The sequence below is a fragment of the Pelophylax lessonae genome (assembly GCF_965119305.1).
Source record: "Pelophylax lessonae genome assembly, chromosome: 10".
Lineage (NCBI taxonomy): Eukaryota > Metazoa > Chordata > Amphibia > Anura > Ranidae > Pelophylax > Pelophylax lessonae.
Genome location: NC_138777.1, coordinates 222,683,827 through 222,711,560, shown reverse-complemented (window position 1 = coordinate 222,711,560; position 27,734 = coordinate 222,683,827). Strand labels below are relative to the sequence as shown.

General features: G+C 42.1%; 1 protein-coding gene across 5 annotated transcripts in view; it reads right to left on the bottom strand.

Annotated features, from left to right (window-relative positions):
- ZNF536 (zinc finger protein 536) overlaps positions 1-27,734 on the bottom strand; it is a 628,548-nt gene that overhangs the window by 526,778 nt on the left and 74,036 nt on the right. The window lies entirely within an intron of this gene.

Genomic DNA, 27,734 nt, shown 5'->3' with positions numbered 1-27,734 from the left:
ATATATATATATATATATATATATATTCCACTTGTGTATTCATTAGAGTGTAAATAAAAATTAAAAAAAAAAAAATATATATATATATATATATATATATATATGCATATAAATATATAAAAATATAACTTCTGTATATGAAACCATCACTTAACCCACATGTGTATTCATTACAGGTAATAAAAATACATTTTATATATGTATATATATATATATATATATATATATATATACATATATACAGTATGTATATATTTTTTAATGATATATAGATATATATATATATATATATATATATATATATTTTTTTTTTTTTTGTGTGTATATATATATATATATATATATATATATATACACATAAATATACATACACATAAATATATAATATAACTTCAATATATGAAACCACCATTTAATCCACTTGTGTATTCATTAGAGAGTTAATTAGAGTTATTTTTACAGATAAATAGATTTATTTATAAAGGCAGTTTGTATGAGTGCCTGAATCTGTGTTTAATTTGGTTTCCTGGGCTCATGTATGTGCTTGTTGGTTTGCTTGTGTCTCACAAAACGCATCAGCATGTTTCCATCTACCAATGATGTATGTGGATGAGGCCGCCTTCCTGGGGACGCAAGTCCTATTGAGGCGCGTTTGCTCTGCAAGCAAAATAAAGTCAAATGCAGCTGTTTTCTGCACTGTGCGTTTAAACACATGCGTCTGAACAGTGCTGCAATGGAGTCCCAAAGTCTGCATTTGACAGATCGGCCGCCTTCACCGGACATTAAACTCAATTACAACACACAGTGCTGTCAATCTATAACAGGAACTTTGCAGACATGAAGAGGGAGTGATCCCTACATATGTGTGATTCTGCTCTTGCTGGAGGCAGTCGGTGACCAAGCAATGTTGTTTAATCATAGATCACCAACCTGGCTGGGCTGTCTGGTAGGGGTGCCAGGATCACAAGACTGGTCAAACAAAATTACAAATCCTTGGGCAGAAAAAAAGAGTTCACATGAAGGTGTTTTGTCTTTGTATATAGCTGCTTGTCTGTAATTCAGCTGACATACATTTATGGGGGTGTCAGTTACTGAATGTGATGTCCTGTTAGAAAGTTACTGTGATCTTTGCACTATGCATGAAAAAAATAAAAACAGAGAATGGTTTTGAGAGTGACAGCTACCGTCTGAGGCTTCTCACTATGGTGGCTCACCTGGGACAGGTCCTCTTTCATTCTGATGGCAGAATTGTGTTTTTTGTTTTTTTTTCCTTATTTTTTTGTTACTCAGTGGTAAACCGTTGTACATGACTCGTTCCCATTTGCTAATGATGAGGTGAAAGCTACTTTCCTTTTTCTTCTCCGGTACATTACGGCTTAGTTTTTTCAAAGTAAATAAAAACGGCTTAACCTAGTCAGCTGCTCGCCACATGGCCAAAGAAAAAATAAGTCGAAGTCTCAATTATTTCTGATTTTCTGTACTGCGAACCTTTTTGCTCTTTTAGTTCAGCAAGAGGCATCCGGGGCAAAAAGAGGATCAGAAAATGCCAAAAAGGTAAAGCTGCACTACACCTGAAGCCGTAATTTTGTTTTTAATAGAGCAGGGAAGAGTTAAAACCTCTGTCAAGTTTTTAATGATTGCCCGCTATAGCCTATGTTATGGCAGGTGTCACCATGTTACCTAAAACAGGGGTGTTAAACTTAATTTAATTATGGGCTGCATTAGTAGTATGGTTGCCCTCAAAGGGCCAGTTGTATCAGGGACGTGCTATGTACAGAGTGAAGGGTTCAGGACGGCGCTATGTACAGAGTGCATGGTTTAAGAGTGCGTTACGTACAGGGTGTAGAGTTCAGGAGTGCCCTACGTACAGAGTGCAGAGTTCAGGAGTGCCCTACATACAGAGTGCAGAGTTCAGGAGTGTGCTATGTACAGAGTGCAGAGTTCAGGGGTGTACTATGTACAAAGTGCAGAGTTCAGGAGTGCGCTACATACAGAGTGCAGAGTTCAGGAGTGCGCTACATACAGAGTGCAGAGTTCAGGAGTGCGCTACATACTGAGTGCAGAGTTCAGGAGTGCACTATGTACAAAGTGCACAGTTCAGGAGTGCCCTACATACAGAGTGCAGAGTTCAGGAGTGTGCTATGTACAGAGTGCAGAGTTCAGGGGTGTACTATGTACAAAGTGCAGAGTTCAGGAGTGCGCTACATACAGAGTGCAGAGTTCAGGAGTGCGCTACGTACAGAGTGCAGAGTTCAGGAGTGCACTATGTACAAAGTGCACAGTTCAGGAGTGCACTACATACAGAGTGCCGAGCTCAGGAGAGCGCTATGTACAGAGTGCAGAGTTCAGGAGTGCGCTATGTAAAGAGTGCAGAGTTCAGGAGTGTGCTATGTACAGAGTGCAGAGTTCAGGTTTTTTAAACATCCCTGCACAGACAAAGGAGTCACATAAATAGAGCAGACCTCCACTGAATGCCAGTCCATCACAATTCACATTACAGCGTGCCATGTCCCCCGATGCATTTGGGTCACCCACAGGCCTTGGCCATGGAGGCGAAATTTGCAGGGGTGGCCTGGACAGAGCTAGGCTGGGTCTGCTTTTCCTTCCATGACCACCATGATCTTCTGGAGTGCAGCGATCTGGACTTTGTCCTTTTAGTATATGCAGAGCCGGGACAAGCTTCTCTCCCCAGGCTGGCACTCATAGTGTGAGTCTTCCAGATTTGAAAGCAAGGACCTGAGCGTCAATCTACACCTTTCTTTATACGCTCATTGTAACAGGACCACGACCCACACTGTGTTTGTGGGCTTCCATCAGAATACAAAATAATTCAAAAAGTCGGAGTTCTGCCATAAGCACAAAATCCAACAGAAAAGCTGCAATTGAAACTCAACACCAATATAAGTGCAAAATTCCTTTTATTAAATACAAACTGACACATAAATTCCAGCTGCCAAAATCACAGCAGGCAAAAAACCTTAAAACACCCAGTGGTACCACACATTAAAAATACCAGTTACTCAACCAGCACATAAATGGGCCCCACACGTCCAGCCATGCTCTCCATATCAGAACCTCAAAATACTTGCACAGATGATCCTAGGCAATATAGCCACTTTTCAGCCAGTTAATTAGCATTTTCACCATATATGTCATCACTAAGCAAGTATTGGGTTCTTGATAGCCTATATTAAAGCTCTAAACAGGTAGTTAATCTTCCAGCTAATTTGGAGAACAAATCCCCTATGTCAATCTACACCTTTCTTTTATATGCTCATTGTAATGGGACCACGACCCACATTGTGTTTGTGGGCTTCCATCAGAATACCGTTTCCTTCAGTCTTGAACATAGATGTCAGATATTCTAACCACCCCCATACAAAACTAGCCGAGAATAGCTTGTATAAGATCTGGAACTCATCTCGCAGTCGGTACTGCCATTCATCCTCCAGCTCCAAACGTACAATGTTTTGCCGGAGAGAACTTCTGTCCTTCCATATAACACAGAGTGTAGCAACTTTAAGAACCCTGTATTTCTTCAACATCCCTGCACAGACAAAGGAGTCACATAAATAGAGCAGACATCCACTGAATGCCAGTCCTTCACAATTCACATTTACAGAGTGTGGTCTGGAGCTCACGTAGTACAGCGTCACCTCAGGTCCTAGGATTGTTGAGGGCCTTTGGAAACAGTTTGTGAGCACGGGACTGAAGAAACTTCTCAAGCAGGAACTGAGCTACAGCTGCCAGGAGTGTCTGCCCACTGTCTGGAGAACATACGTACTGCATAGGGGAGATAGGACTAGCACTTTCTGTTATCATGACTTTGGGATTGACAATGGGTTCCTCGGATTGTTCGGGGCCTTTGGAAACCATTTGTGAGCATAGAACTGAAGAAACTTCTCCAGCAGGAACTGAGCTAGAGCTGCCAGGAGTGTCTGCCCACTGTCTGGAGAACATACGTACTGCAAAGGGGGGGGGGGGGGGGGGGACTAGCACTTTCTGTTATCATGACTTTGGGCTTGACAATGGGTTCCTCGGATTGTTCGGGGCCTTTGGAAACAGTTTGGGAGCACAGAACTGAAGAAACTTCTCCAGCAGGATCTGAGCTGGAGCTGCCAGGAGTGTCTGCCCACTGTCTGGAGAACACACGTGCTGCATAGGGGAGATGGGACCAGCACTTTCTGTTATCATGACTTTGGGCTTGACAATGAGGTCCTTAAGTCCTCCCACATGTCTATTCTTCATATATTTCTTGATGTATATTGTTGATAAATATTACTGTCCCATTTGAAGTAATCCAAACCATATTCTCAGTGTCCATTAGTCCATTAAGTAGTTGTCCATCATTTTCTTGGTCACCCTGTGCCCCCCAATAGACGCAGGGTGACATACACATAAGAGGGGCCTAGGGAGCTGAGAGAGGGATTTCCAGACCTCTCTAAGGTAAGCTGTGTTCCACGGGCCCCCCAACCAAAGTGATTCCCGCCACATCTCTCCCCTTTCGGAAGGAGACTAACATAGGAGGAGACCCCAGATGGGTTGACTTCAAAGCTAGTCTGTAGTTCCTGTCCCCCAATGCCCATACCCACACAGTACCCCAAATAAATTGTCCCGAAACAGAGCATTACTCACCAAGCCAACCTCTGCCTCTCTCTTAGAACATACACGCCATGGGGGAGAAGCATGGGCAGGCCCTACTCCCAGGAGTCCTTTAAGCCGCTGGAGAGAAGACAGGGTGGTGGGGCTCACTTTGTCAGACTGTTGGGGATCTGCCCCCCCCCCAACCAAAGTGACTCCCTGGAAAAGGAAAAAGTTTAGGCAGAGAGCACGTCCAATATACAATCAAGCCCTAGGCCAGAGGAGTAAACGGACTGCGTTCTGCCATGAGTATGGGACTTTAGAGGCATAGATTGTAAGGTGGTAACAAGTTATCCAAAAAGGACCAAAATGGTAATATAAAATAGATTTTATTATAAATACAATGTGTTTTTTTAGAAACATGAAAAAAATAGACATGTGCATAATCATTTAAACTTCAATAAATGAATAGTAGATGATAATAGTGGATCACATAGGCCCTACATGTTTCGCCGAGGTGTGACACCTCAAAGATTGGCTTCTTCAGGGGCCGAAGACCTGTAATCCTTCTACTGAGTCATTATACTCAATGACTGTCACCCCTGGTATGAAATATAGCACACTGGTGATACGGTCAAGGTCAGACACAACTGAACCGCAACCGGGGATTCCCCATGGAGGTGAGTACTGGCCCGGGCCGATGTCCAGGGCAGAGTTACCATGACCAGGAGGGAAAAGTAAAAAAGGAACCAATTTCCTGCTTAATGGTCTCTGCGTTTAATTCCAAGGTCAGAGTTATGGTCCTGGTGTCTCATGCAAAGTGACTCCCATCACAGGGCCATCTTAAGAGCATTAAAGGGCCCTGGGCAATGCAGGCCCTGCCTACACAATCACCCACGAGAATAAAAATGTAAGTTATCGATAAGGCAATATTTATTGGTACAGCAGTGCCATGCTAATGAAAGCTTCCAAGTTCGGCAGCCGGGTCTGGTGAACACACACACTCGACTGTCCTGTGTGTGCCTGTTCCCGTGGAGGTGGACAGGCATTCCTGCAGTTGTGGGCCCTCCATGGCCCAAGTGGCCTGGCAGCAGCGCAGGGCCGACAGGCGCTTGCCACCTGCTAAGTTCAGCGGCGGGATGCACACGTGAATTGGGACTAATGCTTGGCTGGGGCTGGGTCACTGGGCAGGTGGGGCTCCCCCGGGCAAGTGAGGCCCCCGGGCAACTGCGTGCCCATTCGGTAAGACAGCCCTGATCCCACTCATGAAATAGGTCTCTTTCACACAGGAGGTGGTAAGAACGGGTGGCTGAGCTGTAGTTTTAATGCCCCATTCCATCAGATCCACTCTATTTAATACCAGTCAGCCCCATGGGAGGATTCATATAGCCCGACTTTGCAGAGCTTGACACTAAAGTCTTCGCATTTCTGCAAAATTGCAAACAGATGCAAGTGAAGTACCTGCAAATAATCTGCCAAAACCGATCGCAAAAAAGGGAGATTTCCAGTTCTGGGGAAATCATTAGGACATGTATTATTCCAGCGATGAATAGAGGCCAGGAGAGACTGACGCAGCAGATGGGTGCTGGTTTTTGTATAGAAGAGATCAGCGGCGTACGAGGCGGCAAATGAAGAAGTATAACGACATGAAACAATTATGTGATAATGGCAAATGTTTGAAAGCTAATTGTAACGCTCCTTCCACGAGTGAACCCTTTCAACAATGTGTGACAGAAAGCGAAAACTTTTTTTTTTTTCTTATCACGTGTGACTGCAATGGATGGGAGAATTTTTTTTTTTACTATATTTTTTTTTACCTTGTCATGAATAAAGACTGCAAAGGGGCCCGTGTGAACCCGGGAGAAAGACTGAAGAGAAATCTGTCATTGTTGCACACTGATTTATAAAGAAAGCTGAAGTTTATTCTGCTTATATTTGCCCAGCCCCACCCCCCCCCACATATACACCCCCACCCCCCCCCCCCCCCACACACACACACACACACACACACTACTGCCAAAAAACTTGTGACATTTTTTACCATTTGCCTTCTGGGCACTTTTACCCCCCTTCCTGCCCAGGCCAATTGTCAGCTTTCATCGCTGTCACACTTTAAATGACAATCGCGCGGTCATGCAACAATGTATCCATATGTTATTTTTCTTATTTTTATTTTTTCACACAAATAGAGCTTTCTTTTTTTGTTAATCCCCACTGGGTTTTTTTTTTTTTGCTAAATAAATGAAAAAATACCAAACATTTTGAAAAAAAAACACAAACAAAAACTTTTTCATAGTTTGTTATAAAATTATGGAAACAGGCAATTTTACTCCTGCACTGATGGGCACTGATGGGCATTGATGAGGAGGCACTAGTGGGCACTGATAGGCAACACTGATGGGCACTGATAGCTGGCGATGATGGGCACTAATAGGCTGCACTGATGGGCACTGTTGAGGAGGCACTGGTGGGAACTGATAGGCAGCACTTATGGGCAGCACTGATAAGGAGGCACTGATAGGTGGTACTGATGGGCACTGATACGTGGTACTAATGGGCACTGGTAGGTGGCACTGATGGGCACTGATAGGTGCCACTGATGGGCGCTAATAGGCTGCACTGATGGGCACTGATGAGGAGGCACTGGTGGGTACTGATAGGCAGCACTGATGGTATGGGAGAGATAGAGCCGCTCAGGTGTGTAAGTCCGACCTGGTGCTGGTAAGACCCGTCATCCGGATGAAGTGCAAAGAAGTAGTAGAACCGCACTCAGGTAGATGAAAGTAAAATGATACTTTTTTATTCTTCAAATCATAGATGAACAGACAGTGCAGGGGAACAGGCAATCCAAAGGTTAACGCGTTTCACGGCACATACAGCCGCTTACTCATAACCGGGTGAGTAAGCGGCTGTATGTGCCGTGAAACGCGTTAACCTTTGGATTGCCTGTTCCCCTGCACTGTCTGTTCATCTATGATTTGAAGAATAAAAAAGTATCATTTTACTTTCATCTACCTGAGTGAGGCAGCACTGATGGGCACTGATAGGCAGCACTGATAAGGAGGCACTGATAGGCAGAATTGATGGGCACTGATAGGTGGTACTGATGGGCACTGATAGGTGGTACTGATGGGCACTGATAGGCAACACTGATGGGCACTGATAGGTGGTACTGATGGGCACTGGTAGGCGGCACTGATAGGTAACACTGATGAGGAGGCACTGATGAGCACTGATTGGCAGCACTTATTGGCAGCACTGATGGGCACTGTTTGGACTGCACATAATGATCATACACCTTGGGGGGGCACAGTTTGGTATATTTGCCCTGGGCTCAAGATGACCTTGTCTCGGCGTTGCATGAAAAGGGTGGAGAGGGGACAGTCAGGCTGGGGAGGAAAGACTAGCTGATGCTGGATGCCGTCCAGCCAGGAAATGAGGTGGGGCTTTATCTGCCTTGCTGCAGCTTCTATTGCACACTGTGAAAAGCTCACAGTGTGCGGTGAAATCAGTGTAAGCCATTTCAGTCCAGGAGAGGAGCCGGTACAAGACTGAAGGGGAAGCTTCAGCTTTAGAGTTCAGCTTTAAAGGGAACCCGAAATATCCTAATCATCAGTAAATGTAGTGAAAGCTTTGGCAATTTTCTAAAATGTTTAATTTGCCTAAAGTGGTGATTATTACATACAACCAGCAGTGGGTCTGACACTTAGCTGAGAGTCGGCCTACTGTGCCCATTTAGGGCTCTCTCGGCCAATTACTTCTGTTAGCTGTGCAGGGACACATTTTGCCGGCACGGGGATGCACAGGTGTTGTGTGCATCCCAATGCCGGAGGTCCCATGGATGTCTATAGGGACACGCAGCTGAAGGGTGACAGCCGCTGCTCCCAATGTGATGACTGTGCGGGAGCGTGTGTTTACAGCCTCAAATGCACCTACGGATGTCACACTGGGACACGGCGTCTATGCCCACGCAAGCCCGTGTCCCAATAGGTTTCTATGGGACTGCTGATTTGGGGCTACGCGCAACACCTGTGCATTACCGTGGTGGCAAAACGCGTCCCTGCACTGCGCATGAAAGTAATTGGCCATATGAATGAGCCCTTAGAGACATGTGCTTTGTGCTCTACATCGGGGTGCCATTCACAATGCATGGCCTTGGAACGCATTACACATAGTGCAAATGCACTGTCACATTTTGGCACAAGCTGCTGCAATGTGTAAATGGACCATGAACATACGATAAATAACGCTGCGCAGTCCCTGGAAGTATCCATTCTGGTGAAGGCTGATATCCAGGATCTTCTCTTTTGCAACACTTTTGCAACAATGCATGCCCCAAATTTACCACACCTGCTCCCCATTCACACCTGAGACTTTGTAACACTAACGAATCACATGACACCGGGAGAGAAAATTGCTAATTGGGCCCAATTTGGACATTTTCACTTAGGGGTGTACTCACTTTTGTTGCCAGCGGATTAGACATTAATGGCTGTGTGTTGAGTTATTTTGAGGGGACAGGAAATTTACACTGTTATACAAGCTGTACACTCACTACTTTACATTGTAGCAAAGTGTCATTTCTTCAGTGTTGTCACATGAAAAGATAGAATAAAATGTTTACAAAAATGTGAGGGGTGTACTCACTTTTGTGAAATACTGTAAGTTGTACCTGTCTTTCTGCAGTCTTCTCTCCTCTACATCACATTTAACCCTTTGATCGCCACTGGTGTTAACCCCTTCCCTGCCAATGGCATTATTACAGTAACAGTACATATTTTTAGCACTGATTACTGTAGTAATGTCACTGGTCCCCCACAAACGTGTCAAAAATGTCAGTTAGGGGTCCGATCTGTCCGCCACAATGTCGCAGTCCCGCTAAAAATCACAGATCGCCGCCATTACTAGTAAAAACATAAAAAAAATAAACAAAATTGACATAAATATTTCCTCTAGTTTGTAGACATGATAACTTTTTGACTTTTTGCGCAAACCAATCAAAATACACTTATTGGGATTTATTTATTTTTTTTACCAAAAATATGTAGCAGAATACAAATTAGCTTAAAATGATGAAAAAATAGATTTTTATTTTTTTTTATATTGGGAATGTTATATAGCAGAAAGTAAAAAATATTGTTTTTTTTTTTTTTTTTTCAGAATTGTCGCTATTTTTTTGTTTATAGCGCAAAAAAAAAAAAAAAAAAAACCCCGCACAGGTGATCAAATACCACCAAAAGAAAGCTCTATTTGTGGGGAAAAAAAGGACATCAATTTTATTTGGGTACAGCGTTGCAATTGTCAGTTAAAATAACGCAGTGCTGAATCGCAAAAAATGGCCTGGTCATTGGGGGGGGGGGGGTAAAATTTTCCGTTCCTTAAGTGGTTGTGAATGGGACTGTCGGCGAGTCAACAGATCAGAGCAGGAGCTGCTGCGGGACAGAGATGACACTTTCTCTTTAAAAAGTATGATTTACATCGAGTGGATTCAAATCAAGCCTTTTAATAGTGATTTAACCACTTAAGCCCCGGAAGATTTTACCCCCTTCCTGACCAGGGGGTATTTTGCGATTCGGCACTGCGTGACTTTAACGGACAATTGCGCGGTCGTGCGACACTGTACCTAAACGAATTTGACGTCCTTTTTTTCCCACAAACAGAGCTTTCTTTTGGTGGTATTTGATCACCTGTGCGATTTTTTGATCACGCGCTATAAACAAAAAAAGAGCGTCAATTTTGCAAAAATAACAATATTTTTCACATTTTTTTATATGAAATTCCCCCAAAAAAAAAAGTAAAAATCAAAATTTTTTAAAATTTTCGGCCAATTTGTTTTATGCTACCTATGTTTGGTAAAAAAAATCGCAAAAAGCGTATTTTGATTGGTTTGCGCAAAAGTTATCGCGTTTACTAACAAAGGGAAAGATTTTTGTCATTTTTGTTTTTTTTTTTAACGCGTAATGGCGGCGATCTGCGATTTTTTTTGCGGTACTGCGACATTGGGGCGGACAGATCGGACCCTTGACTGACATTTTTGACACTTTTGGGGTTACCAGTGACATTTCTACAGTAATCAGTGCTATACATATGCACTGTTACTGTAAAAATACACTGGTTGTGAAGGGGTTAACTTTATTTGGAAGGGAGGGGCTGTGTGTATCCCTAGGGGCGTGCTTTCTACTGTGATTGGCTGTGGCTTGAGCTGTAAGGACACTGATCAACGGATCTACATACTAGATCCGTTTTATCAGTGTCTTTACAGCGAGGAGAATGACAGGCAGCTTGTTTACACAAGCTGCCTGACATTCTCCCTCTCCCCCGCCGATCACCGAGTGACCGGCGGACATCGGGTCCGCTGGTCACACGCGCAGGGGGGTCCGTGACCACGCGGGAGCGGGAGCGCGCCTCCGGGGGCGCGCGCTCGCTCCCTAGACCCTCACAAGCTAGTGACGTAGCCCTACGTCACTTTGCCTGTGAGGGGCTGACTGCCGACGTAGATCGGCGTTAGGCAGTCGGCAAGTGGTTAAATCGACACCTGGTTGGGGGGGGGCTGTAAAAACGCATCTAAACTCCCCCCCACCCCCCAACCGCAAATGTAAAGGAGCCCTAAGAAGCATCAGGCCATGGTTGCATGCTTGCCTTGTAAAGTGCATAATTAATAGTCAGGGGAGGACTGGGCCAGGGGGCAGGGAGGCAGTTGCCCCCCCAGGCCGCTCTGATGTCCTTTAAAAAGGCTGCACCGCTTCTGCCACAGACATGCCTAAAGGATTCCTGATGAAGAGAAGTAAAAAGTCCCCACCGCTGACCTACTGAATGCTGGATGAAGACAAGGACAGAGTGCAGGCCTCTTCCCCCCCAGCATGGATGGTGTAAACTGTGTCTCAGCAAAGGCCGGTTCCATGTCCCACTGGAGGCTCTTCTCTCTCAGGAAGTCCCAACCGAGCTGTCCCAGCTCCCCCCAACCGCCCCCTGCTGGCCAGGTTGGGAACCCAGATTTGGCCAGTGAGTAGAAAGTACCGGGAGCGGAGGTTAAGCCTGGAATGGGGGTCAGGAGGAGGACAGGAAGAGGGAGGGTGGGAGGGGTGCAGAGTCATTGCACCATGGGCCTCTGGTTTGTACTTGCCCCCTCGGCCAAAAGTTGCCAGTCTGCCCCTGTTAATAGTCCTGCACTGTACAAGATGACACGACAGAAGAAAACAGCACCGGAGACCGCTGGACCGAGGGGCAGGGTAATAATTACGCCTTTCCCCTGCACCGCTAGACTAAACAAGCATTTAACCCTTGCAGTGTGGTGGTGGTGGGGGGGGGGTTGCACTGCAAGTGCTGAGCTTGCCTCATTCCTGTTTATATTTAAATGATCATTTCTTTCATCTTTAATTGCTTTTCAGGAACAGTCAAGTGCAGGACAAGTGCTTCCCACTGAGCAGACCGTGTACTTCAAGAGCCTGCGCTCTTATAGGATATATATGGCGTTTACACACAAAAAAAAAAAAAAAACGGTTCATTTTCTGCCCTGCCTTAGGAGATCGCATTTTGCCGACAAGGCGGGGTTACGCTTTAAATTAAGCCAGCAGCAGATGCTCGCTCCACACATCTGACAACAATGCCAAAAATATTCTGCGCCAACGGACCACATAAGAGAAGGAATTCCATTATAGAAGTCAATAAAGGATTAGTTGTGATCATTTCTGGAGCACAATATGTTACCATGGAAACCCTCATTAAAATCACAGCATTGTATTGTTACAATGAACATACAGAATACAAGTAAATAATATTGATTGTAGACACATATTAGACGTAACCAGGCTGTGCATCCATCATGACGACTTTCTTGAAAGCTGATGCCAGGCAGATACAAAAAAAACCACAAATTCAATCATTAATACATCTTTATATATATAAATAAATGCAAGCAGTGAAAGTATCTGAATTGTGACCTGGTATCAGTAGTCCCAGTGCAGCAGGGCTGGAGTGTGAGAGGAAGAAGCAGCACAAGGAGCCCATCAGTTCATGTGCTGGAAAGAAGCAGACTGATAGGAGGAGAGACTGGAGAGATGAGCTTAAGACTGAGCTGCTTCACCTTTCACTGTCCACTCACAGGCTGGTGGTGTGTCCAGCATGATCTGGGCCAACCCATGCAGAGTTTACTTTTCCAAACCCCGCCCAAGCACAAGTCTCACAGGATCCGCCCTTGCTGAGCACAAAATGTGGAAATTTACTGTGATTGGCTGCCACGGGGATCACGTGATCAGCAGCCCATCCTACCAGCTCCTAATCATTGCTAAGTGATGAAGACACATGAAACTATGAAAATTGTTGCCAATTTTATTGCACTTGCGCTCTCTGCTATATCATCTGTGCAATCTGTCTTCCTCCTGGTCCTAAAGGCCAACCGATGCAGGACTTATTCTTCCAAATCCCACCCAAGCACAGGCTCCACCCTGGCAGAGCACAAAACGATGAGCTTGCAGATTTACTGTGGTTGGCTGCCACGGGGATCGTGTGATCAGCAGCCCATCCTACCAGCTGCCAATCATTGCTAGGTGACGAAGACACGTGACAATGACAACATTTTGGCCAATCTTTTTTATTTACTTGCGCTCTCTGCTATGTCATGTGTTTTCCTCCTGGTCCTCAAGGCCAACCCATGCAGGACTTCACCTTCCAAATCCCGCCCATGCACAGGCTCCACCCTGGCAGAGCACAAAATGATGAGCTTTCAGATTTACTGTGGTTGGCTGCCACGGGGATCCCATGATCAGCAGCCCATCCTACCAGCTCCCAATCATTGCTAAGTGACCAAGACATGTGACAATGACCAAATTTTGGCCAATCTTTTTTTATTTACTTGCGCTCTCTGCAATTTCATGTGTGCCTTCGGTCTTCCTCCTGCTCCTAAAGGCCAACCCATGCAGGACTTAATCTTCCAAATCCCGCCCAAGCACAGGCTCCACCCTGGCAGAGTACAAAACAAGGAGCTTGCAGATTTACCACCAGCTCCCAATCATTGCTAAGTGACGGACAGTGACAGTATGGTCAAAGCACTAGGATCACACGACTGACTGAAAGCGATCCAAGCTCAAAACAGTGACACCAGCCCTCCAAATAAAAACAAATGTAATTAAAAAAAAAAATGATTAAGTCACCAGTCATTGTCCCTGATCACCACCACACTAGTTATATCATAACGCTATACTGCCTAGTGACAGTAAGTAAAAAAAAAATTAAAATTAAAAATTAAAATTAAAAATTTTAAATTTCTTTATTTTACAAAAAATTGTGACAAAAAATTACAACTTCAAAAAAATCGCCATGCCTCTTATTAAATACCTTGGACTGTCTAGGTTCCAAAAAGGGGTAATTTGGGGGATATCTGTACCGTCCTGGTGTTTTTCGGGCCTCAAGAAGTGAGATAGTCCGTCAGTACATCAGGACTGATCAATTTTCAGATCAATACCGTTTGTGGACTTTCCTACAGACTAAATATTATACACTGATTTGGGATATTTTCACCAGAAAAATGTAGAAGAATACATTTTGACCTAAATTTATAAATAAAGGTTATTTATTTGAAAATTTTTATAACAGAAAGTAAGAAAATTTATTTTTTTTTTTAAAGTTTAGATCTTTTTTTTTTTTTTTTTTTTATTGAGCAAAAAAAAAACCCCCAGTGGTCATGAAATACCTTGAAAAGAAAGCTCTAGTTGGGTGAACAAAATGATAAAAATGTTATTCATGGGTACAGTGTCATTCAAAGGGCAACAGTGCTGAAAGCTGAACACCGGCCTGTATTGAAGTGGTTAAAGTTGGATCATAATCATATTGCAGCGGTGTGAACCGAGCCTTAGGCTCTGTTCACATCTAGGCGTTTTTGGGCGATTTTCTGCTCTAAACCTCATCTCTAAAATCGCCCGCCAAGACAAATCCCATTAATTTCAATGGCCCCTGTTCATATCTAAGCGTTCTGCCGCCTTAAGCATTTCCTGCTTGTATGATTGGCTCACTGATTTTCCCAGAAGTCTACACTACGGCTGGACATACATGGGTCGGATTTTGAAAGAACTTTCACTTGAATTTCGCACCATAAGTGGGCCGCAGCAATGGCCGATTTTTGTGCGAAATCGGACATGTTGAAAATTTTTTGAAAAACAAATGATTTTCTAATCAATGATGGGAGATTCGTGCGAGAATTATAATAGAAAAAGAAATGCGCATGAGTGTTATGTATCTGAGTTTAATATATCTTAAATAGAAAACGATCTTTTTTTACTCCAAAAGCATTTTTCTTTTAAATAAATTTGATAAAAAGCAAAAAAATTTGATTTAAACAAACAAAATCAAATTAAATTAAAAAAAATCAGATTTTTTTTTATTATTTTTTTTTTTTTTAAATCATCAATTTTTATCCACCCTGGCAATATGGCTACCTGAAAGTGTTCTGTACCCCAGAAATGTAATTTCCTGCTTGTATGATTGGCTTACTGATTTTCCCAGAACTCTACACTAAGGCCGGCCATACATGGGTCGAATTTAAATGCTTGCCGACCGCCGCACAACTATTTACTGCAGCGGTCAGCCCCTCACAGGCAAAGCGACGTAGGGCTATGTCGCTAGCCTGTGAGGCTCTAGGGAGCGAGCGCGCGCCGCCAGGAGGCGCGCTCCCGCTCGGTCACGGACCCCCCCCCGCGCGTGTGCCCGGAGGACCCGATGTCCGCCAGGCACTCGCGATTGTCCGTTACACTGGGAGAAAGGCAGGCGGCTGATGTAAACAAAGCCGCCTGTCATTCTCCCCTGTGTAGGAATGGTGATCATACGGTTCTGCTATGTAGGACCGTTGATCACTGTTCTTACACCAGTAGCCACATCCAATCACAGTTAGAATCACGCCCCTAGGGACACACTTAACCCCTCCCTCTCAAAGAAAAGTTAACCCCTTCACTGCCAGTGTCATTTTTACAGTAACAGTGCATATGTATAGCACTGATTACTGTAGTAATGTCACTGGTAACCCCAAAAGTGTCAAAAATGTCAGTCAAGGGTCCGATCTGTCCGCCGCAATGTCGCAGTCCCGCAAAAAAAAACGCAGATCGCCGCCATTACTCGTTAAAAAAAAACAATAAAAATGACAAAAATCTTTCCCTTAGTTAGTAAACGCGATAACTTTTGCGCAAACCAATCAAAATATGCTTATTGTGATTTTTTTTTACCAAACATATGTAGCAGAAAACAAATTGGCCAAAAATGTAAAATAATTTTGATTTTTACATTTTTTTGGGGGGGGGAATTTCATATAAAAAAATGTGAAAATATTGTTATTTTTTCAAAATTTACGCTATTTTTTTGTTTATAGCACAAAAAGTAAAAATCGCACAGGGGATCAAATACCACCAAAAGAAAGCTCTGTTTGTGGGAAAAAAAGGACGTAAATTTCGTTTGGGTATGGTGTCGCACGACTGCGCAATTGTCAGTTAAAGTCGCACAGTGCCGAATTGCAAAAAGTGGCCCGGACGTAAGACAGCAAAATCCTCCAGTGGTAAAGTGGTTAATATATCCTAAATAGAAAACTATCTTTGGATAGTTTTTTTTTTTACTCCAAAAGCATTTTATTTTTAAATAAATTTGATAAAAAGCAAAAAAAATCTGATTTAAACAAACAAAATCAGATTAAAATAAAAAAAAATCATTTTTTTTTATTTTTTTAAATCATCAATTTTTATCCACCCTGGCAATATGGCTACCTAAAAGTTTTCTGTACACAGAATGCATACAGTGGGCCGCAGCAATGGCTGATTTTTGTGCGGCCATTGAATTTGAGTGATCGGGGATGTCGGAAATTTTTTGAAAAACGAACGATTTTCTAATCAACGATGGGAGATTCATGCGAGAAATATAATCGAAAAAGAAATGCGCATGAGTGTAAGGCCGGCCATACTTGTTCTTGCGATTTTTTTTCGGACGGAGTCGGAAACTGTACTAATTAAACGTAAATCAGGGCATTGTGTTCACGTACAATAAAAATTTTATACTCCGCACATTCAGCTTTTGTCGTAAGAAAATTAGTAAACGGCTGTTGAAAGCACCATACTAATGATCCGAAAATCGGCCGAGCGTTCGTCTGAGGAAATTTTACTTTCGATTTGCTTATCGTGTGTACGGGCTTTTAACTGATGCAGACCCAGCAGATTTCCTCATTGGTGCTCTGCAGCTGCCACAGCTGATAGATAATTATGAAACCACTCCCATTAGACCCACTCAGCACAGAGGAGCAAACAATGATTTCTTCAGAATAACAAAAGGTAGGAATCTGCAACAAAGTTTGTTATAATCCTTGCAATGTACAGAGATAACCCAGAAGGGATTGGGTGATTTCCTTGTTAGTGCTCTGCAGCTGCACAGCTGATTGATAATTATGAAACCACTCCCATTAGACCCAGCCAGCACTTGGACACAGAGGAACAAACAGGGATTTCTTCCGAATAACAAAAGATCTGCAACAAAGTTTGTTATAATCCTTGCAATGTACATAAATCACCCAGAGGGGAATGGGTGATTTCCTTATTAGTGCTCTGCAAATGCACAGCTGATTGATAATTATGAAACCACTCCCATTAGACCAATTTCACACATTGACACAGAGGAATAAACAGGGATTTCTTCAGAATAACAAAAGGCAGGAATCTGCAACAAAGTTTGGTATAATCCTTGTACTGTACAGAGATCACCCAGAGGGGAATGGTGATTTCCTTACTGGTGCTCTGCAGCTGCACAGCTGATTGATTATTATGAAACCACTCACATTAGACCAATTTTGCACATGGAAATTTTACTTACGATTTGCATATCGTGTGTACGGACCTTTAACTGATGCAGACCCAACAGGTTTCCTTATTAGTGCTCTGCAGCTGCACAGCTGATTGATAAATATGAAACCACTCCCATTAGACCCATGTCAGTACATGGGTCGAATTCTGCAAGAATTTTCTTTCGAAAATCTTTTCTAAGAATTATCGCTTGAATTTGGCACCGCAACAATGGCCGATTTTTGTGCGGCCATTGAATTTGAGTGATCGGGCATGTTGAATATTTTTTGAAAAACAAACAATTTTCTAATCAATGATAGGAAAATCGTGAGAGAAATATAATTGAAAAAGAAATGCTCATTAGCACAAGAAAAGAAAATTCCCAGAAGGAAAAGAAAATTCCCAGAGAGAGAAGAAGATTCCCCACTGCAGAATAGTTTTTTCTGTGGCAACATCAGGGGAAATCGAAGGCTTGGTTGGTCGAATTTTGAAATCAACGGTGGCACCATCAGATCACAAAATGCACTAAATTTCGGAATTTCAAAAGAAAATTTGTTCGGAATTCGGCCCATTGTATGGCCTGCCTAAGAAAAGAAAATTCCCAGAAAGAAAAGAAGATTCCCATCCACAAAAATTGTTTTCTGTAGCAGCATGAGGTGAAATTAAAGGCTTGGTTGGTCGATCTGCGAAATCAATGGTGGCGCCATCGGATCACAAAACACGCAAAATTTCTGATTTTTTAAAGAAAATTCTTTTGGAATTGTATGACCTGCATAAGATACAAGTCCGACTTAAAGGGTAACCCCACATTTGTGGGGGAAAAAAATAGCAAATAAAGAAAAAACAATATAGCGTATACAATTGTGACACAAATCATATTGTAATGGAATGTTATTAAAAATTCCCTTTACTTTTCCATCTGCAGCTGTTGTAATTTTCTGGAAATGCAATACAATATGGCCACCAGGAGCTGTTCTGTACACAGAATGTATACTGACCACACCCCCAGAAACATCATTTCCTGCTTGTGTGATTGGCTCACCAATTTTCCCAGAAGTCTGCACTAAGATACAAGTCAGATTTCTGGCATCCCCTGCAACAAAAATGTCATTTTTGGTGAGATCCTCCCAATAGGAACACATCTAAAGGGATGCAGGCCCAGCAGATTTCCTCATTGGAGCCATGCAGCTGCCACAGCTGATAGATAATTATGAAACCACTCCCATTACACCCACTCAGCACAGAGGACCAAACAATGATTTCTTCAGAATAACAAAAGGTAGGAATCTGCAACAAAATTTGTTATAATCCTTGTAATGTACAGAGATCACCCAGAAGGGATTGGGTGATTTCCTTGTTAGTGCTCTGCAGCTGCACAGCTGATAGATAATGATGAAATCACTCCCATTAGATCCACTCGGCACATGGACACAGAGGAACAAACAGGGATTTCTTCTGAATAACAAAATGTATGAATCTGCAGCAAAGGTTGTAATGAACAGACATCACCCATTGGGGGAATGAGTGATTTCCTTTTTAGAGCCCTGCAGCTGCACAGCTGATTGATAATTATGAAACCCCTCCCATTAAACTCACTCCGCACATGGAAACAGAGGAACAAACAGGGATTCCTATAGAATAACAAAAGGTAGGAATCTGCAAAAAAGTTTTTTTATAATCCTTGCAATGTACAGAGATCACCCAGAGATGAATGGGTGATTTCCTTATTAGTGCTCTGCAGCTGCACAGCTGATTGATCATTATGAAACCACTCCCATTAGATCCACTTGGCACATGGACACAGAGGAACAAACAGGGATTTCTTCAGAATAACAAAAGGTAGGAATCTGTAGCAAAGGTTGTAATGTACAGAGATCACCCATAGGGGGAATGAGTGATTTCCTTATTAGAGCCCTGCAGCTGCACAGCTGATTGATAATTATGAAACCACTCCCATTAGACCCACTCAGCACAGAGGAACAAACAGGTATTTCATCCGAATAACAAAAGATCTGCAACAAAGGTTGTTATAATCCTTGTAATGTACAGAGATCACCCAGAGGGGAATGGGTGATTTCCTTATTAGTGCTCTGCAGCTGCACAGCTGATTGATAATTATGAAACCACTCCCATTAAATCCACTCGGCACATGGACACAGAGGAACAAACAGGGATTCCTATAGAATAACAAAAGGTAGGAATCTGCAAAAATTGTTTTTATAATCCTTGCAATGTACAGAGATCACCCAGAGATGAATGGGTGAGTTCCTTATTAATGCTCTGCAGCTGCACAGCTGATAGATAATTATGAAATCACTCCCATTAGATCCACTCGACACATGGACACAGAGGAACAAACAGGGATTTCTTCTGAATAACAAAATGTATGAATCTGCAGCAAAGGTTGTAATGAACAGAGATCACCCATTGGGGGAATGAGTGATTTCCTTATTAGAGCCCTGCAGCTGCACAGCTGATTGATAATTATGAAACCCCTCCCATTAGACCCAGTGGGCACATGGACACAGAGGAACAAACAGGAATTTCTTCCGAATAACAAAAGGTATGAATCTGCAGCAAAGGTTGTAATGTACAGAGATCACCCATAGGGGGGAATGAGTGATTTCCTTATTAGAGCCCTGCAGCTGCACAGCTGATTGATAATTATGAAACCACTCCCATTAGACCCAGTGGGCACATGGACACAGAGGAACAAACAGGAATTTCTTCCGAATAACAAAAGGTAGAAATCTGCAACAAAGGTTGTTATAATCCTTGCAATGTACAGAGATCACCCAGAGGGGAATGTTTTTTTTTTCCTCAACAAAAGTGGAGTTACGCTTTAAGTCTCCGCACTTGCCGGGGGCCCGGATAATACAGACTTTGGGCAAAAAAAAAAAACGAAAGGAATTCTGGTCGGGAACATACAAAGTAATCAGATAGAACATCAATAGTCTAATCCGAGGCATCGTTAATACTCGGGAACAATGAGGCGAGCTGTGTTCCCGCACAGTCCCAACGTCCTAGGTATTTAGTGTATGTGACAGCTTCTGTCGCCTAACCCCGCCGTTCCTTCCTGTCTCATTGTTCCGGGGAAAAGAGAATTCTGTAATTGAGTGGTACAAAACATGTGCCCTCCTTGCTACCAGATGACAGATGGATTATAAAAACTTCAAAGAGGAGCGTTTGCTGCACCAGGGGAGAGATACTGGGTATTTGAACTCTCCGTCTGTACCCAGGAGACAATGACACTCTGACATGGTGCATATATCAAGGAACGGCGTTACTACATAGACATAATCTCTCCTTTCACAACGTATTTAACATTCTGCGAGCAGCAAGTTGCAGCCAGAGCTGGGGTGACTCTTTTTTTTTTTTTAAAGAGGACCTGTCCTTCAAACGGTGTTAAACCCAAAGCCAAAAGCGTCATATATTGCAGCTTACCAATCATTAGATGGTGTGGTTGCATTGGTTTTCTTTTCTTCCCCCCCCCCTTCTGTTTTCACCTGGTGATTCGGCCAGTAACATACCTCCTGTATTAACCACTTCAGCCCCGAAAGGTTTTACCCCCTTAATGACCAGGCCATTGTTTGCGATACGGTGCTGCATTGCTCTAACCCACTCCTCTCTCTCTCAGGAGGAGCTGCTAGCCTAAACGAGGCTATGAAGGCAGGAGATCATGTTCTGTGAAGGATAGGAGGGATGGGGGTGGTGCTGGGCTGTGCTGGGCGGGGCTGGGCAGGTCTAGGCATGACTGTCTAAGAAAGACCGACAACCTTTTCAGGAAGTGAAAGACAGCTTAACAAATTTAGATAATAGGAAATAGCGTTGTCGGTGAAGAACAAGAAGAAGCTAATTGTCCAGTTTAGATAAAACTTTCTAAGCTACACAAACAGCTAGCCAGAAAATGAATAACGTCAAAAATAAAGATATTTAACATACTATTAATAGGAAAATTTTCATTTTTTGACTGGAGTCAAAATACCGGAAGTCTTTATCTGATTCATAGGTTGAACTGGGTGGACTGATTTATGGGTAGAACTGGATGGACTGATGTCTTTTTTCAACCTCACAAACTATGTATGTAACTATGTAACTATATTCATTGTTGCAAGTTAGTGACTCAAAAATATTGAAGTCAGTCCCGGTTCACACTACCACGACAAGTCATGCTCAATTCTGTGCTATGGGAACCGTTCGATTAGGAGCAACTCAAGTCGCTCCGACTTAGAAAATAGTTCCTGCACTACCTTTGACCGAAGTCGGAGCGGCTTGCATCGACTTCCATTATGTGAAGTCCGTGCAAGTCGTGCCGAAGTCGCAGTGCACAGCGACTTCACTAGTCGCCCCCGAAGTCGTGTCGCCATAGTGTGAACCGACTCTTGGAGGGACGACCTGATAGTCAGGGAACCAGCATTTTCAGAAGCAGAGCTCAGCAATGACTGACCTCACCCCACTCACAAAATATGTCCAAGGGATCTCTGCTTAAGGCCCCATTCACATGGTCCGGATCCGGCATTGTTTAGCAGGTGATCCGTCCCTTGATCCCCTGCTGAGCAGAGCAGCCGGATGGCATGTGCACATCCGCACATGCAGACACAGTACGCTATGCGGGCCACCATATAAAAAAACACACAGAGGGCGCACCGACCTACTGCATTATCCTGAGACAAATAATTTATTATATAAAAACACGGTAATTATTAAACTCACAAAGTTGGGAGCATGATATTGTTCAAAAGGTCTTGGTATGCTGACACCTTAAGAGTTCCCTTCACTGAAACTAAGGGGCCCAGCCCAACCCCTGAAAAACAACCCCACACCATAATCCCCCCTCCACCAAATGATTTGGACCAGTGCACAAAGCAAAGTCCATAAAGACATGGATGAGCGAGTTTGGGGTGGAGGAACTTGACTGGCCTGCACAGAGTCCTGACCTCAACCCGATAGAACACCTTTGGGGTGAATTAGAGCGGAGACTGCGAGCCAGGCCTTTTCATCCAACATCAGTGCCTGACCTCACAAATGGGCTTCTGGAAGAATGGTGAAACATTCCCATAGACACACTCCTAAACCTTGTGGACAGCCTTCCCAGAAGAGTTGAAGCTGTTATAGCTGCAAAGGGTGGGCCAACTCAATATTGAACCCTACGGACTAAGACTGGGATGCCATTAAAGTTCATGTGCGTGTAAAGGCAGGCGTCCCAATATTTTTGTTAATATAGTGTATATAATTAGGCCCCGTTCACACAGGGGCGATCCGACTTGGGGGGGCGACCTCCGAGGTCGCGGTGTGAGCAGCGTGCCGCGACCTCGGAGCGGCCGGCACGGACTTCATAACATTGAAGTCTATGGCGGTCGCCTCCAGGTCGCCCCAAAGAAGCTCCGGACTCTTTTTCTAAGTCGGAGCGACTTGTGTCGCTCCTATTAGAACGGGTCCGCAGCTTCCCTATGGAAGCTGACCTACGGCGACCTGTGAGGCGCCTCACAGGTCGCCTTAGTGTGAACGGGGACTTATAGTAACAAATGTAACACTAATAATAATAATAAATAAATATAGAGAGAGATCTGAGAACAATGTAACTGATAAGAGTGCTTTACATCCACATTACCTCAAACTGTGCCTTATTACTACTGGAGATGCACAGATCACTTGTACTGCTTTTGAAAAATTGGCAAATTCACATAAGCCCCAATATTAGCAACCTCAGCGTGCGAACAATTCCACATCTCTCCAGAATTATAATATGAAAGATGACGATTTCATGGTGTAATTGAGATGGGGAGGAAGTGATTGATGTCCCCGGGGTCATTGCATTACTTACTACAGTAATCACACAAAGTCTGTGTACATGAAAATGTACATCCATTTAAATAGCAAATCTTCCGAACAAAAATGGCAAAAAAATAAAAATAAATAATAATAATGATATAATAATGTTATTAACCTCCCATAATCTGCCATTTACTAAACACTGCTGTGTTGTATTCTCACTACAGATGGACTCTCACAGGGAAAAAAAAAATAAAAATAAAAAAAATATATATATATATATACACACACACTATATATATATATATATATATATATATATATATATACATATATATATATATATATATATATACAGTAGATGGACTCTGACAAGGGAAAAAAAAAATATATATATATATATACACACACACACACATATATGTATATATATATAGTATAAATATATATATATATACATATATATATATATATTCAAACAGTATATATATATATATATATATATATATATATATATATATATATATATATACATATTTATATCTCTCTCTCTCTATATATATATATATATATATATATAGGCATATAGGCATATAGGCACTATATAAATCCTGTATTATAATAATATATATGATATAATATAATATAATAATACAATAATATAATATATTTTATATATATATATATATATATATATATATATATATATATATATATATATATATATATTGTAATATAATATAATAATATAATATACTTATAGAATACATTATAACATAATAATGATGATAATAATAAATTAAAATAGTATATTACATATTTATTTTATTATCTATTTCAGGTACTTATATAGCCCTGTCACTTTATGCAGCACTGTTACATAAATATAGTATATTACAATATTATAATACTGTTATATTAATAATTACTACATGTGTTGAGAAAGAGATAATTTTAGATAAATTATTCTAGCTATTTTTACATATTTTATACTATTTATTATTATTTTTTAATATACATGTCTTTTGGTTCATAGCTGCACCAGCTTTAGAAATACATGGGTATGCTCCCCCAAATTTTTTGCTTGTTTATACTATTTATTATTGCAATGACCAAAATCTCTTTTTTTTTTTTTTTCTTCTTTTTATAAAATCTGTATGACAGAAAGTTATTGCCTTCTGGTCCTTAGGAAAGTCTCTCACCTCCTGATACACAGGGTATCACCATGTCAGAAAATCAGAGGAATCTTAGACACAGGCATCAATAAGGACTTGATAGAGAGTCTAACCCTTCCTACTTAAAAAAAAAAAAAAAAAAAAATTGTTTTATAAGTGAAATATCTTTGCCTCACTTCCTGTTCTGGGGACATAGTGACAGGACGTGAGGTTAAATCCTTAGAGTTAACCCTTCCATGCACTAACAAAGCAACAATATAAAAGTTGTGACTTAAGCTGAGCTTTCAGACAACCTAAAAGTTTACACTTAGATCAGGTTTAAAAACAAAATAATTATTTTACCCCTTTAATGTTTACCTTTTTCTGCAAAAAAGGAAAATCCCTCTTCCCTTTTACTTTCAGGTCATGTGAGCAGTGCCGAGGCATTGGTTGTGTTGCTCGGGTTGAGCCAGTCATTCAGCAGCTGAAGTCTAATCCTCCATATCAGCGCAGACCACACCACTAATAACCACAAAGGTTGCGGCTGAATGAACCATTTAACTATCATAGCGTGGGAACTGGACGTGTGAATCTCCCAGGATCCCGCTGTCCACTTACCAGAATGATTCCCTTTTGGAGATTGCAGAGTAGGGTGAGGAAGCATTGCCTAATGGAGAGCAAAACCTGAACTGGCGTATCATAGGACACTGACATATCATAACTTATTCTCTTTATTTTTTATAAATACCTATTTTACCTCTATTTATTTTTTACTTTTGCACTTGCACCTCACCGCTGCTGATCTCCTGCATCCACATTCTGTCTACATGCAACCACTTCAGTGTTGGCTGTACTCTGGACTAGATTCCAAATAGTGATACGGATGGAGTACGCTTGTGCTATGTGTTGGCACCAACACTTGTAGTCTCCACCAGGGGGTGCATGTGACACGGTGACAACACGGGAGAGCAATTTCGGGACAGGGTCAGGGCGTTGTCAGTTAGTAACAGGAAGTGGCCCAGCAAGGACCTTCATGCCAGGATTGCCAGCTATTATTTAATTTAAAAAAAAAATGCAAATTTAAAAAAATACCAACAATGACTTTCAAAACTACATTATTGTGTTAAAGTTTGGGTGAGATTTCCATGAATGGGTCTACATATACTTTATTGCCTCTGTACTTGTTTTGTGTGTTTTCTGTTATATCTACGCTTTTGCTATTTAAATGTAAATAAAAATGTAATTTTTTAATTTCAAACCCTAACAAAGAAGTTATTTGCTTCCACTTTAAGGCTCGGTTGACACTACGTCGTTCCGACTTAGGGGGCGACCTGTGAAGTCGCGTGCAGCGCGACTTCGGCGCGACTTGCACGGACTTCATAAAATGAATGTCTATGCAAGTCGCCTCCAGGTCGCCCCGAAGTAGTACAGGACCCTTTTTCTAAGTCGGAGCGACTTGTGTCGCTCTTATTAGAACCGGTCCTGTACTACTCAATGGACCGCGACGTTGCGCGACTTGCCAGGCTGACCAAGTCGCCTGACAAGTCGTATTAGTGTGAACCATCACTAATATATCATGCAAAAAAAACCAAAAAAAAACAATGCCAATTGATCCTGCCAGAAATCCAGTGAGCTGATAAACTTCCTGTGATCTTTGAGTATTATAAATTAGCCTTGTTCTCATTTCTCTCTGTAAACACCCCCCCCCCTGCATTATGAAGAAGAGGGCAGAGGGAGGTGTTCTGTAGTCCAAACAAACGCTCTGTCCTAGGGTTGGCAACGCTGCTCCTCTAAAGTTAAACTACAGTGAGTGTTGTCGCTTTAGGACAGGAAGCGTGTTACTGGCAGGTTTAACTGTTTATAAATAAAAAAAGAAAACGAATGAAGTCTTCACATCTAAGGGCTGGCAAGCTGCAAAATATTTGATTTTTGGGGGTTTAGATACACTTTAGGCTGCATTCACATGTCAGCTTATAATCGCGGGCAGAACCGCCGCGGTTCCGCCCGCGATTCGGAGATTTATTGCAAATCGCGGGACGCCTAGCGTTGCCCGTTGATTTGCAATAGCCCCCCAAACGCCGAGCGATGTTGCCGTGATTTACGCCCGCCGAATCGCGGCAACATCGCGCAAACAAAATCGCGGGACGCAATACGCTCCAAAAAAGTACAAGAGCTTCTTTGGAGCGTATTGCGTCCCGCGATTTTGTTTGCGCGATGTTGCCGCGATTCGGCGGGCGTAAATCGCGGCAACATCGCTCGGCGTTTGGGGGGCTATTGCAAATCAAGGGGCAACGCTAGGCGTCCCGCGATTTGCAATAAATCTCCGAATCGCGGGCGGAACTGCGGCGGTTCTGCCCGCGATTATAAGCTGACATGTGAATGCAGCCTTAATATACAGCACACTATGGATATATATAAAAGTTTGGTGACTGCCCCTACTAACTTTTGTCTATATACAATATTAAATATATACTTGTATATATTATATATATATACTTGTATATATTATATATATATATATATATATATATATATATATATATATATATATGTAATTTATAATGATAACAATTTTATTATATATATATATATATATATATATATATATATATATATAATATTTTATAAGTATATATATTTATATATAATATTTTGTGAATATATATATATATATATATATATATATATATAAAATATTTTATAAATATTTTATAAATATAGATATAAATATAGATATATATATACACAGTATCTCACAGAAGTGAGTACACCCCTCACATTTTTGTAAATATTTTATTCTATCTTTTCATGTGACAACACTGAAGAAATGACACTTTGCTACAATGTAGTGAGTGTACAGCTTGTATAACAGTGTAAATTTACTGTCTCCTCAAAATAACTCAACACACAGCCATTAATGTCTAAACCGCTGGCAGCAAAAGTGAGTACACCCCTAAGTGAAAATGTCTAAATTGGGCCCAAAGTGTCAATATTTTGAGTGGCCACCATTATTTTCCAGCACTGCCTTAACCCTCTTGGGCATGGAGTTCACCAGAGCTTCACAGGTTGCCACTGGAGTCCTCTTCCACTCCTCCATGACATCACAGAGCTGGTGGATGTTAGAGACCTTGCACTCCTCCACCTTCTGTTTGAGGATGCCCCACAGATGCTCAATAGGGTTTAGGTCTGGAGACATGCTTGGCCAGTCCATCACCTTTATCCTCATCTTTTTTAGCAAGGCAGTGGTCATCTTGGAGGTGTGTTTGGGGTCATTATCATGTTGGAATATTGCCCTGGGGCCCAGTCTCTGAAGGGAGGGGATCATGCTCTGCTTCAGTATGTCACAGTACATGTTGGCATTCATGGTTTCCTCAATGAACTGTAGCTCCCCAGTGCCGGCAGCACTCATGCAGCCCCAGACCAT